Source organism: Petaurus breviceps, unplaced genomic scaffold, assembly GCF_028583685.1.
Source record: "Petaurus breviceps papuanus isolate PSGF00001 unplaced genomic scaffold, PetGlider_PUasm1.0 98, whole genome shotgun sequence".
Lineage (NCBI taxonomy): Eukaryota > Metazoa > Chordata > Mammalia > Diprotodontia > Petauridae > Petaurus > Petaurus breviceps.
Window position 1 is genome coordinate 49,539,960 of NW_027187460.1, and position 14,246 is coordinate 49,554,205.

At 34.2% G+C, this 14,246-nt stretch overlaps 1 pseudogene; it reads left to right on the forward strand.

Moving 5' to 3' along the window:
• Positions 1–12,103: 12,103 nt before the first annotated feature.
• On the forward strand, positions 12,104–13,238 carry LOC138155752 (kelch domain-containing protein 1 pseudogene; annotated as a pseudogene).
• Positions 13,239–14,246: the final 1,008 nt, after the last annotated feature.

Here is a 14,246-nt window from a genome sequence, read left to right on the forward strand (position 1 = left end):
CCAAAAAAAATCAGATCCTAGAGTGCTTAGCTTCTATTCATTCAGTGGACATACAATGACCCCCTTTTATCACCAAAGAGCTAAGTTACAAATATTAATCATTGGTTGATAAGTGTAGAGGCATAGGGAAGAGAAAATATGGATGAAAGCACTTCCTCAGCCTTGCACTCAGGATTCAGGGGATAGACTACTTTCACAGACTCAAAGGTACAGTTTACAATCCCAGGCTCCTGCTACTCTAGTACCATTCAAATGCCCTAATCATGGGCTTCTCCTGAACAGTCACCAGCAGATATGTGCAGAACTAGGAGAATATTTTTTTTCACTAACAGCATTATAAAATCAAACTTGGAAAACTTAATAACTCTGATAACCCAATGGTCAACCATGATTCCAGAAGAATTGTAATGAAATGTGCCCAAAAGAAAGGTGATGTACTCAGAATGCAGAATAAAACATGTGTTTGGGGATATGGCAAAGGGGGAAATGTGCTTTGCTTCACTATGCAAATTTGTTTCAAAAGTTTTTTTTTTTCATTCTTTTTCCCAAAGGTGAGAAGGAAGAGAAAATCAATTTTTGTTAATTGAAAAAATGAAATTTCAAAAATACAAACAAAAATAAAAATAAAGAGGGAATCGTCTTCTTCTCATTCATCATTACATTTTGAGACTACAAATATGCTTGTGAATGGAAACAAATTTCCCTTTACCCCCTTACAGATGGGCAGAAACATGGTGTAAAATATATCACATTTATAAAATCACAAGTCAGCTCATGTCAAACTGATAATAACTCACATTTCTATTGACACTAGGACAGTACAAGTGTGGTCTCTGCATAAAAGTGTAAAATGGGTTTCTCCCTCCCACCCTGCTTCAGACATATACCAACACACATTTCTTTGCTCTTCTCTCCAAGGAACTCAGTGCCTTTGTGTTGCTCTATCACAGAAGAAAGTAAACTGACATACTAGTTTATAATATGATACTGGTGATATCACACACTGCTCTTCCCAGGAGTCCTTGAATTTGAAATTGAGACTCAGGGAAATAGCCATAGTTAGACCAAAGAAGGGGCGTGGGGGGGACCTCTTGCTGATGTGATTTCATCTACAATAGCAAATAGGGAGAGTGCCCCATTCTGACACCATCTCAAATCATATAAAACTGTTCAAAAGACCCTTTAGATCCTTTTAGCTCTCTCAATGTATAAAAATTCACATTTTCTCTTGTGTCACAGTTATTTGTCTAATTTTTCCTCACCATTAGATTTGAAAATAATCTTTTAGAAATTATCCTCTTTCAGATTAAATTTTGCTGATTCTAAAAGAGAAATAATGAGAGATTGAGGTTATCTGATGCTACCATCATATTTTCTGAGCAATCCCAAGTCTGTCCCTTATTATAGGTATGGCCTTGGACAAGTCAGCTCATATCTATGGACCTCATTTGCTTGACTTGTAAAATTAGGGGACTAAACTAGTTGACTTCTAAGGTACACAATCACCTTAAAGGCTTCTCTATGATTTTATGATCCCTGGAGATAAAGAAACTTCCAAAATTGCTCAGTTAAATTAATTTTCCCATACCTTTTAAAATGTCCCTCTATGATATTTTTTGGAGTTAGAATTTGTAGTATTCATAATGATAAATTCCACATTTAGCTAAAAATAGACTTACAAAATTTAGGTGAAGTTTCAATAAACATTTTTCCATCATCAAATAGAATAATAGATATTTACCTCTCATCCTAAAAAAAAAAACACACACACACACATACAACATTTTACTAACCTATTCATTCTCTTATCAATTAGCCCTTCTGAGCATACCCTTTAGTACCTGGACAAAAGTTAACTGAAGAAGATGTCTCCACTAACTGCAGTAAACAAAAACTCCTTCCTTCATTTAATCTGATCATTAACCTAATTGCTTCAGAGAGGAGTCCTTCCTGGACTTACCTAGTCTGTCCATTTACAAACTGGTTAGGCTTTCAATAAGAATAATGCAAAAACCTTTTAATGCAGGGTATTTGGGATAGTCTAAAAAGAATGATTAGAGTTTTTTCATTTAAATTAAGATCAAGGACTACAGATTGAAGTATTTTCCTATTATTATCATTTTGTAATATGTAGCCTAAAAGAGCAATGAAAGGGCCTCCAGATGCTTCTGGTTTTGTTGTAGAATTAAACTTATTTTTTTCTTTATCCTCTTTTTTTATTCTTATGGGAGCAAAATTATACCTGAGACATCCAAAGCTTCACCATCCAAAGGTTTGAAATATAGATAGTAGTCCATCACATAATGATGAAATCAGTTCAGTGGTTTATCTAGATAACTGTAAAAGTATTTTGCAAACCTAAAATTGTATGAGTCTATAAAGGTAATGGACCAATTCTGGATCAGGAGACTGAGGATGACTTCTATCACTAAAGGATCACAGTTCTAGGCTCACATACAAACTCTGTTCAGTCCTGGGAGAACTTGGTCTCTAAAAAGCAGAGTGAGGCTCTTTTTGTTTTTTTTTTTTTACACTTCAAATCTTCACATTCCTACAACATATTTTACTTCTGTCAAATCAGGTAATCACTTGAGATAATCCTGATTTCAACGTTCATATTCTCAGAGAAGAGAGTAGTTATAGATAGTTCTTCCTGCTTCTAGTAAACTCCAACTACACAACCCAAGGATTTCCAACCTATATGCACTGAGAGCATAGAGTATGCATCTTGAGCAGTTATTCTGCAAAGCTTCTCTGCAGGTATGCAGCTGTTAAATACAGAGCGATTTTACCAAATTATCATCACTCATTTGGAGATATAATTCTAGAACAGTTGTTCCCAACCTGTAGGCAATGGATTTGCTTCAAGGGATTCATTAATCCATATGTGAATCCATAAATAAACCATATATGTCTTCCATAAACTTAATCAATATCATATCATATTCATAAATTACTATTTTTAAATGCACACAGGTGTTATTTTGAGATATAATATTTACTCAAAATCATAAATAAATTCATCATAGTTTGTCATTATGTATTGTCTCAAGCAATAGTTACTAACAGTGTAACTACCTTCATTTGGAGTAGATGGGGGGGGAGGCCCATGAGAATTTTTGACAATTGCAGGTATTCCACATTTACATATAATTTTATAAATGGTTAGGAAGGAGCTCTACCACATATCTACCTCCATTTTTGGCCAGTATGGCTATCTGATCTTTTATAAGACTACTTTTTCCCATAAATCACTACTACTACAAGTCACAGACTTAAACTTGATATATTTAATACGTCATTAGATCCATGACTTAATTATTCTGAATCCTTCTGCTCCACCCATGCCTTTTCACAAATTGGTCACTTCCTACCTTCCCAGTCTTCTTAAACCTTTGCAACCCTGGCTTTGTTTCTTGAACACAACACTCCATTTACTGGCATAGCACCTTTTTGCTGCCTGTCTCCAATACCTAGAATGGTCTCTCTCTTCACTTCTATGATCTTTCTTCAAGACATTTCAAGTTCCTCCTTTTGCATGACACTTTTCCTAGTATCCCCATCTTCCTAATATCCCACCTTCTACCTACCATTTAAACTTGTATTGGCAATTGACATATACCATCTCCACCTTTAGAATTTTAATTGTGGGAATAATCTTGTTTTTACATTTGTATTTTCAATCCAAAGAACACTTTCTGGCACTGAATAAGTGCCTGTTGACTGAATGACTGACAGATTGCAATTCTCAACTAGATTGTATACTTTTTAGTGACAGGGTCCATGGCATTTTCTTTCATATTATCCCAGGATCCTTCCATATTTCCTAGCACATAGCAAACATTTAAGAAGTACCTATCGCTTAATGTTCTCTAAAAAGTTTAAAATGCAGCTCTTTTTGAGGTTAGAAATTGAGTTTGAAATTAAGGGGATGCTCACCAATTGGAAAATTGCTGAACAAGTTATGGCATATGAATGTAATGTAATACTATAGTTCCATAAGAAATGGTGAACAGGCAGACTTCAGAAAAACCCGGAAAGACTACATGAACTGATGCTGAGTGAAGTGAGCAGAATCAGAACATTTTACACAGTAACAGCAACATCGTATTGATGACTAACTTTGATAAACTTATCTCTGCTTAGATTTACAAAGATCTATGACAACTCTAAATGACTCATGAGGGGAAATGTTATCCACATCCAGAAAAAGTATTATGGAGTCTAAATGCAGACCGAAGTATACTATTTGCTCACTCTCTTGCTCTCTCTTTTTTCTTGTGGTTTTCCCCATTGGGAATTAATATGATTAATGAGAAAATATATTTAATATAAATATATATGTAGAACCTATCAGATTGCACCCCATCTTTGGGTGTCAGGAGGGAAGGGGAAATATTTGGAACACAAAATCTTATGGAAGTAAAGGGTGAAAAAATTATTAATTAATTTTTTGAAAAATTTTAAATAAAGATATAAAGTCCTTAATTTATTTCCATCTATGTGATTTTCAATGCATCACTCAGATTTACTCCAAAATAAACAAAGGATTTTGGATTCAGAAAACCTGGGTGCAAATAGTAGCTCTGATATTTACTATGTGAACTTGGCCAAGTCACTTCACTTGTTTTCTAGCTTGAGTATCCTCATCTATAAAATTATCTAGTTGAATTAGATAATATTTAAAGTCTTCTCTGGCCCTAAGCCTATTATTCCATGATCACTCACTCTTGTCAAATGACTATTCACTATGCTTTTTCATCATACATTTTCTGCATAATGTATTTCATATCAGTAATTGTAAATAATTTTTCATGCCCACAGGAAGTCATTTTGGTGTTTTTTGTATTATCTATAATTTTACATCTTTAGACTTTTTCATAATCAAAAATAAAGCCCCTAGTTTAAAAGTTCTTAATATGTGCTTTGTTCCATGATTTTGAAGTTCATCTTCCAAAACCTTCCGTGCTTAATTTAGCCATCCATGAAGGCTAGTAGCAACCATGCTTAATTAAGACAATCTCTTGGGATTACTTACAGAAAAAAAGTATCTATATCATAAAGAGCACAAAGCATTAAAAGTAAGACAATAAACACAAAAATCAACAGTAAGGAAAGAAATTCATGTAAGCAAGAAAAAAGTTTTAAACAGATGGAATCTTTAATGAGCAAGATGATAGAATCTAATCAAGTTTTGCTAAACAAGATTGAGTGGGTGAAAAACCAAACTTGATTATATATCACTAGGCTCCAGGGTCTGCTGAATTCTGAAGGAGGAGATGATTTGATTGCATTTATGGAAATATGGATCCCTAAGTTACTGGGGATTGATACTGAGAATGATCCAATTAGATTGAAAGAGCATTTCAGATGCCATGAAGAACTGTAATAATGTAAGAAAATATGAAGCTTCAATAATATTTAAAATGTCTGATAATACTAGAAGTACACAGAGTTATAGACATTTCCAGAAAAAGGATATAGAATGACTTATTACTTATTGTCCTAAACATAAATGCTAATGATAAAGTTTAGTACATTGTAGTCTGATTTAAGGAATATATATCAGAGCTTAAATAGTTTGACAAACAAAATGACCTTTGCTTTGGCTTTCCAGGGTACTACTACTGCCCCTCCTAGAAAAAGAGATTAGGACTGAAATTATCTCGATAAGAAACAGCAGAATTGTGAAGCATTGTTTTTGTAGGCTTTCAAACATAAAGGTTCCTTTTTCTCTCTCTTTTTCAATATAGTCCATTGGAACTCAGAATATGAGGCAGCCATTTTGAAAGCCAAAGTCTTTTTCACAACAATGAAAGGGAATTTTATATTATAAATCATGTATTCCAGTGCTCCAGTAGATATCATATTTCACAAACTACATACAAAAAGGTTACATTATACATGCAATGCCTACAATTTTCAATTAAATTGAGTGTCCTTAGCATTAGTTTGTCTCTTTCAAAACCTTGCTGTTTTACTCTAACTCAATTCAGAAATCAATTACTAAGGATTTGGTATTGGCAAAACACTTTGATACATACTAGGGGTACAAAACAAAAACAAAATGGCCTCTTCCCTCAAAGAACTTACCTTGCATTTAGGAGATATACATGTACACATGTTATATACATATATGTATATGCAAAGTATGTAAAATAAATGCAAAGTAATTGGGAGGGGGGCACATATGATTGGATGTATCAAAGAAAGTCTCCTATAGGAATAGGAGTATGAGCTAAGCTTTGAAAGGCACTAGGGACAAACTGAGACAATTTAGAACATGGCAAACATAGGGCACAGACGTTACAAAAGTATGAAGAGAAGAGATAATATATGCTCAAAAAACAAGTAGGTCAGGTGGCTAGGTGACACAGTGAATAGAGAACCAGCCCTGGAGTCAGGAGGACCTGAGTTCAAATCTGACCTCAGACACTTAATATTTACTAGCCATGTGACCTTGGGCAAGTCACTTAACCTCAATTGCCCTCCAAAAAGCAAAACAACAACAACAACAACAAAAGAACAATAGGTCAGTTTGTCTAGGACATTCAGTATGTGAAAGGGTCTAATATGTAATTATTCTAGAAAGATTGAGATCTAGAGTCAGATTGTGAATGGATTTCAATTCAAAGGCAGGAATTAGTATTTTCTTAGAAGAAAAATGAAGCTATTGAAGATTATTTAGCAAGGGAATGTCTTCAGAATTTGATTCTTGGTTGTTGTTCATTCTTTTGGGGATGATGTTCTTTTTAGAATTTAAGCCATAGGTCCTACTGGCCCCCTTGTGAACTGTTTGAAATTTGTTCTTTCCAAATTGAGGATCCATGACAAGAGAGAATAGTTACTTCCTTCCTATTTCCTGTCTTATCCATCCCAGAAACCATTTCTTCCCTATTAGTGAGTTTAAATACCAGATAACCAAAAAGAGGAACTAAATGAGATATTCAGGAAACAGATCACAATTATGGCGCAAAGGTATGATAAAGTGTTAGAGAGAACTACTTGAATTATCTAGAAATTTCTCTCTCTCTTCTTCCTTACAAGGAAGGTTAAATTATTTGTGTACTTAAACAACTAAGACTGTTGTCTTTGCTTTTGGCCTGGACCTGTTTATCCTAGTAGGAAATTTCCTTCCATATTTTCTCCTTCCTTCCTCCTCCAGTATAGATATTGCAGTGGTGAAAACAGTAAAGGAGGCCATGGAGCACATCAAGGTGGACATCACGGGTATTTGCCGGGAGATGTTCTCCAAAATGGTGACGTACCTGCCAGGCAAGCTGACAGGCACCAGTGAAGACTATAAACTTCTGGAAAATATGAACAAACTGACTAGTTTGAAATATCTATAAAAGAAAGACATTTCAGTAAATATAAGTTAAAACCTAAAGGACTTCAGTCAGAAATATACACCACCTCAGCCTTATCTGGATCAGATCACTTTAATTGACAAGCAAATAGCAGTTCTTGAACAGGCAGCTTACAAATTGGATGAATATTTGAAGAAACTAGAAGCAAAGCACAAAATTTAAAGAGGCCATGAAAGAATTCTTTAGCATAGATTTTAAGTACAAGAATGTTTCATGATAGTTGAAATGTGTGGGATGGAACTTATCAAACGTCTATGTCTGGGTTCCATAAAAGCAAGTGGTACTGTACTGCTGATCCAAGGAGAATGCTAGCCCCCACCTTTGGTTGAATGTGTAACTTTGGCTCTCCTTTGATATTTTCCTGAAACTATACCCTCTATAACTTCATCTTATTGTGTGATACATTAATGTGCCTTGGACCAAGGCTCCAAAATCAGAATCAACCTGGTCTACAGCACATGCAGGTGAGAGGCTCTGGCTTCCCTGTCTTCTACAATCCTAGGATGCTCCTTTCCTCCCTCTTCCACCTCCTCTAGGGTTCCATCTTTAATTCTTTTTTCTGAATATGCCCCCCACCCCTTCATAGCCTGTTCTTGAACTTAAATAATAAATACCAATTTGCAACCCCCAAAATTGTATTTTTTATATTTTTCACCCAATTGAATGTGAGTTTTATGAAAGCAAGAACTTATTCATTTTTATCTCTGTATACCTAGCACCTACCACAGTGATGGACACATTGCATACATTTGATAATTGCTTGTTGAATTTGGATTTAATAATGTATACAGCTTGCCTATCACCCTTATCAAATTGCCCTTATTTTCTATTACTCCCCAATAAATAGTTTCCTAGTTAAGGAAGAACAGTGTCATGTGTTATTTATATACACTTACCTTAAATGGAATCCTAATAATATTCAGTGAAATGCAATTAAAATTTATTAAGAGTCCAAAGAGGTTATTAATTCACTCTATGAATAATGATTTTCCTACCTGATTTAATACAAAAGAAGGATATAATTAAATTTAGAATTAGGGTTTGAAAAAAAATCGACAACTAGTAAGTACTAATAAATCAATGATTTAATAGCACTTTTTTCAAATATTTAATTGTGAGTAAATGTTTTAGTGGTTGACTTGACTAATAGAAATATAAATGAGTAATTGTTTTATACAATCTTTAAATTCCCAATTCATGTTTAATGGATTGGACAGTAATATTATACATATATGTATATGTATATATGTATATGCATATGGATATTCTAAGGAAAATACAGCAGAGACAGAAAATATCAGACAACTTCCATGTACTAATAAAATAAAAACTCACATTTGTACAACATTTTATATTTGCAAAGTATCTTATTTATATTATCTAATTTTGTACCCACAGTAACCCTGTCATGCAGATAAAACAATTATTATCATGATAATTTTGTAGAAAATAAAGTTGGGCACAGTGAGGTTACATATCATATTGGAGAAAATATTGTATTTGAAGTCAAAATATTGTATGTGAATCCTGGTACACACCTCTTACTATAGGGCAATGAGGAAGTCATTTAATCTCTTTCAATCTCTGATTCCCCACTTAGAAAATAAAGATGCTAATATCCATAATTTTTTCAGGGTTCATTATCTCAAATGAGTTACTGTATATAAAATACCTAGCAAATAAAATTGTAATAAACCTTATAGTGCTATTTAAATCTAAATTGTTACAAAGAAATGACAGACATTGACCTCAGATCTTCTGATACCTTCATTTTACTTCTTTGATATCTCTTCTGAAATGTGACTTTAGGGTAAAAAGGTTACAATGTAAGTCAAATGCTTTTTTTTTTCTCATTACCATTCCATTTATATTGACATGGAAGAGAAGAATATCATGTGCAGAACAAAATCATCATGGAATTCTAGTTTTTCTTGCCTTGTGCGGGTCATATATATTGTGTTCAATGGTAGCTGTTACATTTTAGGAGGGGAATTGACAAATTGAAGAACATTCATAATAGAGAATGGACCAGAGACCATGCCACACAAGTATTGGTTTACAGAATTAGGGATGTTTAGCTGGAGAACAATATTTGGGGAAGTGGGCATAATAAATATCTTCAAGTATTTGGGATGGAAAAGAGATATGGAAACATTTCTGCTTGAATACAGTTTACAGAATTAGGAACAATGGGTAGAAGATTCAGAAAAGCTGATTTTGGATTGATGTCAGGAAAATATAGAAATTTGAGCTACCCAAAAGTGGAGCAGAATACATTAGTATTCAATAAGATTAGGAGGATATCTTTGTTTGGGAGGCTTCAAAGAAAGGTTAGTTGACCATTTATTATGGATATTATAGGGAATATTCTTATTCAAGTGCATTTTGCCCTATCTCTGAGGTCCTTTGTAACTTGAAGATTTTATTCTGTTCAGTCCTGACTCTAGCACTTACTAGCTGTGTGATTTTTGATAAAACACTTAATTAGTCAGAGTTTCAGTATCCTCATTTGTAGACCAAGGATGATAAAATGTGCACTGTCTCTTCCCAAGCATTTTTGTAAGGAACAAATCAAATAAGACTGACTAAAACATTTTGAAACCCTAACTCTCTCTATAAAGTTGAACTTTAACCTTCAAGTTTCTGTAAATGCCCTTAAGAGAATCAGTTGCCCTTTATCTAATTTCCCAAAGATTTTTTTTTCCTTTTAATGATTCTATGTACTTAATCTATGTAGGACAAAAAATTGATTGATCTCATATAAGATTGTATCAATGGATTACATTTAGGTCAGGCTACGTAAGATGTTGAGCAATCTAATTGAATTAGAGGTACAGGGAATATAGCTTCTCTGGGCTTAGTCCAGGCCTGAATATTGACCTTATCAAGATAGATAGTAATTGCATAAACAGTAGATTGTTGTAGCTATCCTATCCATAGGCTGATATACTTAGAACTTGAAGGGATATTAGTATTCATCATTTGAATGAAGAAACAGAGGCCCAAAAAGTGAAGTGACTTATACAAAGTCACACAGATAATAAATGACAAAGATAAGATTTGAATCCTGATCTTCTGGCTCCAGATTCAGCATTTTACCCCTGTAACACACTGGAGTTTCCAAAATTTTGAGAGCTGCAATATGTGGTAAGCCTATTTAATACTTAAATAGTTTTGTTGTTGTTTTTTTCTCTTTCAAGGATATGTTTTTATTTTAAAAACCACTTGAAACTGACTAGACTAGTTTGATCTGTGGAGAAAAATATCTCAGAATAAATGAAGTACTATGTAATAACTTTGAAGCAGTGTAAAATTTAGCCGGCCCTAAATTCTCAATAATGATAAGACCATGATATAATTTCTAAATAACAAAAAGGGCTATCAAGGCAATTTAATTTCAACTAATTCACTTAGGCAACTTAGTGTAGTAAACAGAGTTAGACTTGGAACCAGGAAAACCTGAGTTCAAACTCTCTCTGCAATCCTCATTTGGCAAATCACTTAATATTTCTGAGCCTCAGTTTTCTCAAATGCTTTTTTTTAAAAAAAGAGCTAATAATGCCTCCTAGTACTATTATAAATATCAAATAAGAAAATTCATACTACAGCTGCTAATAATAATAATGAGTAATAAAAACAACTAGCATATAGTTGTGGAGGAACGACTCAGGTAGAGAAGGAAGAAAAGAAAGAAGAAAGGAAGGAAGGAAGGAAGGAAGGAAGGAAGGAAGGAAGGAAGGAAGGAAGGAAGGAAGGAAGGAAGGAAGGAAGGAAGGAGAGAATAGAGGGGGGAATGGAAAGATTGAGGAGGGGAGGGAAGAGGGGGGAAAGAAGTGGAAAAGGAAGAGAGAAAGAAAGAATAAGGGAAAGAATGTGGGAGAAGCAGGGAGGGGTTATGAAAGACAAACTTCCAAAAAACATTTTTTTGGTCAAGGTAAAATCTTAAGATCTACACCTGCCAGTTTCCTTATACACCTCTCCAGTTGACTAGAAGTCCATATCAAATATGGAAAAAAAAAAACAGCCTAGGGGCTGTTAAAAAGAATTTGCTGGATTTAGACATAGAAGACCTGAGTTCAAATTCCAGTTCTGACTTTTTACTCCCTCTTTGAACATACACAAATCCTTTAATCTCTATGTGGGTTGTTTTTCACATTTTTAAAATGAAGAAATTGGAATCTACTATCTCTCAGGCCTTTTTATGTTCTAAATCTATCATGCTTTCACATTCTTGCTCAGCAACATGCTAAATGACCTTGAACAAGTCATTGAGCCTTACTGAGGCTTAGCTTCTTCATCTATAAAATAAGGTTAATAGCTCACAGGGTTATTGTGAGGACAAATTTGTATAATATGTGTAAAGCATCTTGTAGACACAAATTTCTAAGTGTGCAAGTTATTGTTTGTATCATTGTTTACCTTTCAAAGATGGCCTTGTTCACTTTCATTGTTTCCCTGTAGTAATAAATAAGAATATGAATGTGTAGAGGGATAAGGTACTCAGTATAACTTGCCAAGGGTTTTGTGTTTTTTAATTACATTTTATTTTATTTTTAAATCTGCATTCTCTCCTTTCCATCTCCCCTACACACACAAATTGATAAAGCAAGAGGGGGAAAAAAAAGCTCCTACTGCAAAAATATAGTTGAATAAAGGTGTAGAGAAGGGAAGCTCCAAACAGGCTGCTCCAGGTGGAAGGGACATGAGGTGTTCAGCAGTGCTGTCCCCCAGACCAGGTCCAGGGAAGGATGGCAGCGGCAATTGCAGCAGCCAAACTGTATCGTGAGACTAAGGAGCAGAGTGGATACTGCCCAGTAGTGAATGGGAACTTCATTTACTTCTGGGGGAGGGGGGAGGATGATATATGTCTATTGAAGACAATGAAGTGTATTTGCCTAATGAGGAAATTTGGTTCTATGAAATTGACATTTTGGATCTGTGAAATTGACAGTTTGTGGACAATGCATCTCAAGGAAGGAGAACTCCCTACAACCATGTCAGGAAGTTGTGGTGCTTGCATTAATGGAAAACTGTACATTTTTGGAGGATATGATGACAGAATTAGCTCTGTTTTGTCAATTTATGAACAAGATATGAAACGTTCCAGTGGGGAAAATTCATTGACTTTAAAGAACAGCTCCCTACACCACAAGACAAATTTTCTTGCTGGGTATATAAAGACAGGTTAATATATTTTGGTGGTTATGGATGTAGGAAACCCAATGAACTCCAAGACTTTTTTAATGTTCATGATGCCTCTTGGGAAGCACAGATATTCTGGGGTTGGCACAACGATGTCCATATTTTTTAAACAAAAACACAGACTTGGTTTCAACCAGAAATTAAAAATGGAATTCCACTACAGCCTCAAGCAGCTTACAAATGGGCAGTACTTAGAAATAAGGGCTATATTTTTGGAGGATGAATATTGCAACATAGGATGAATGAGTTGCACTGTCTGAACTTAGATACTTGGATTTATTTGGTTTGGAAGAATTCATACTAATGGAGATTGGTCTTGGAATACTTTGACACCAATTGCTGATGATCAGGTTTTTTTCCTGTTTGGTAGATTAAGTACATAGAATATTCCTCTAAGTAATGGGTATATTCACGCTGTGATAAGAAATGGTTGGAGATAGCTTATACATTTACCTAAGACCCAGGTTATGGCATACTGCCTGTCTGGGAAAAGAAAATGAAGTAATGGTATTTGCTGGGAGCAAAGATGATTTACTTTTTATGGATACAGGTCACTATAATGATTTATTGATCTTTCAAACTCAAACTTATTCACTTTTCAGTAGGCGTGGGGGGGGGGGAATCCTCCAGAAACCTGCAAAGCCAACTTTTAAGTTCTGTTTTTGAAGAAGCTGGTACTATGAGACTTAAATTAATCCTCCACTCCTTTGTCTAAAATGGAGCCAGAAGGTACCCTTAAACTGACTCATAGAGAACAGGGTTTCCAATAGGCTATCCCATCCTCAAAGCCATCTCTTCCTGATGCTGTACATATTTAGAGTAAGGTGTAGTAGTCACATTAGAAAGGCTTTAGTTCATTTAGATATTCATATTAGTTAGTAGTAACTGTCAAGCTTTTGTTTCCATGACCAGCATACTCTAAGGAATCTTATAAGGATTATCTAAAACTTAATATCATAGGGTTTTCTTCCTCTTTCCCCTTATTCCCTATGCCTACTTCTCACACACCACTTAAAGACCTGTATGAAATGATTTAAAGCAAATTTACAGGAATGGAATAGTGATATCATAGTATGTTCATACAGTCTATCAAATGAAGAAGTTGGATTAAAAATATTTTTGGTAAGGGATAAAAGAGGCAGAGACATCTCCAATTTTTAAAATGTTTTCCAATTTATCTGCATGTGATTTGATTATTTTAGAATTTCCAGTTTGGTAGGATTTTCTTGACATTCAAGTAACACTCCAGAGATAATATATTCTGAATTCTCTACACTAAGAAGCTTAGTAGGATAATTAGTGATATTCTAGATTATTTGTTTCAGAGAAAAATCTGTTTTTAATCCTACAGTTGAAGAAATTTTACCCAAAGAAATAGTATTAATGAATAAGCAGAGAAAAGGTTTAGGATTTTTGGTGACTTTTTGTGATTATTCTGTTAAGACAATAAATGGGAGAAAGTGACATATATAAAAACAAAAAAGCAAATGACAAAGTTGGGGAGAAATGACATATTATACGAATTTTTGAAATCTTCTGTTTGGAAAAAAACTCAACCATGTCTTTAATTCCAAACAAAAAAACTTAAAATAAGTTTTTGATCTTATGCCAGTCATTATCAGAGATGCCTTTAGTACAACATTTGTTTAAAAATGTGTTTGGAAAATCTGTAAT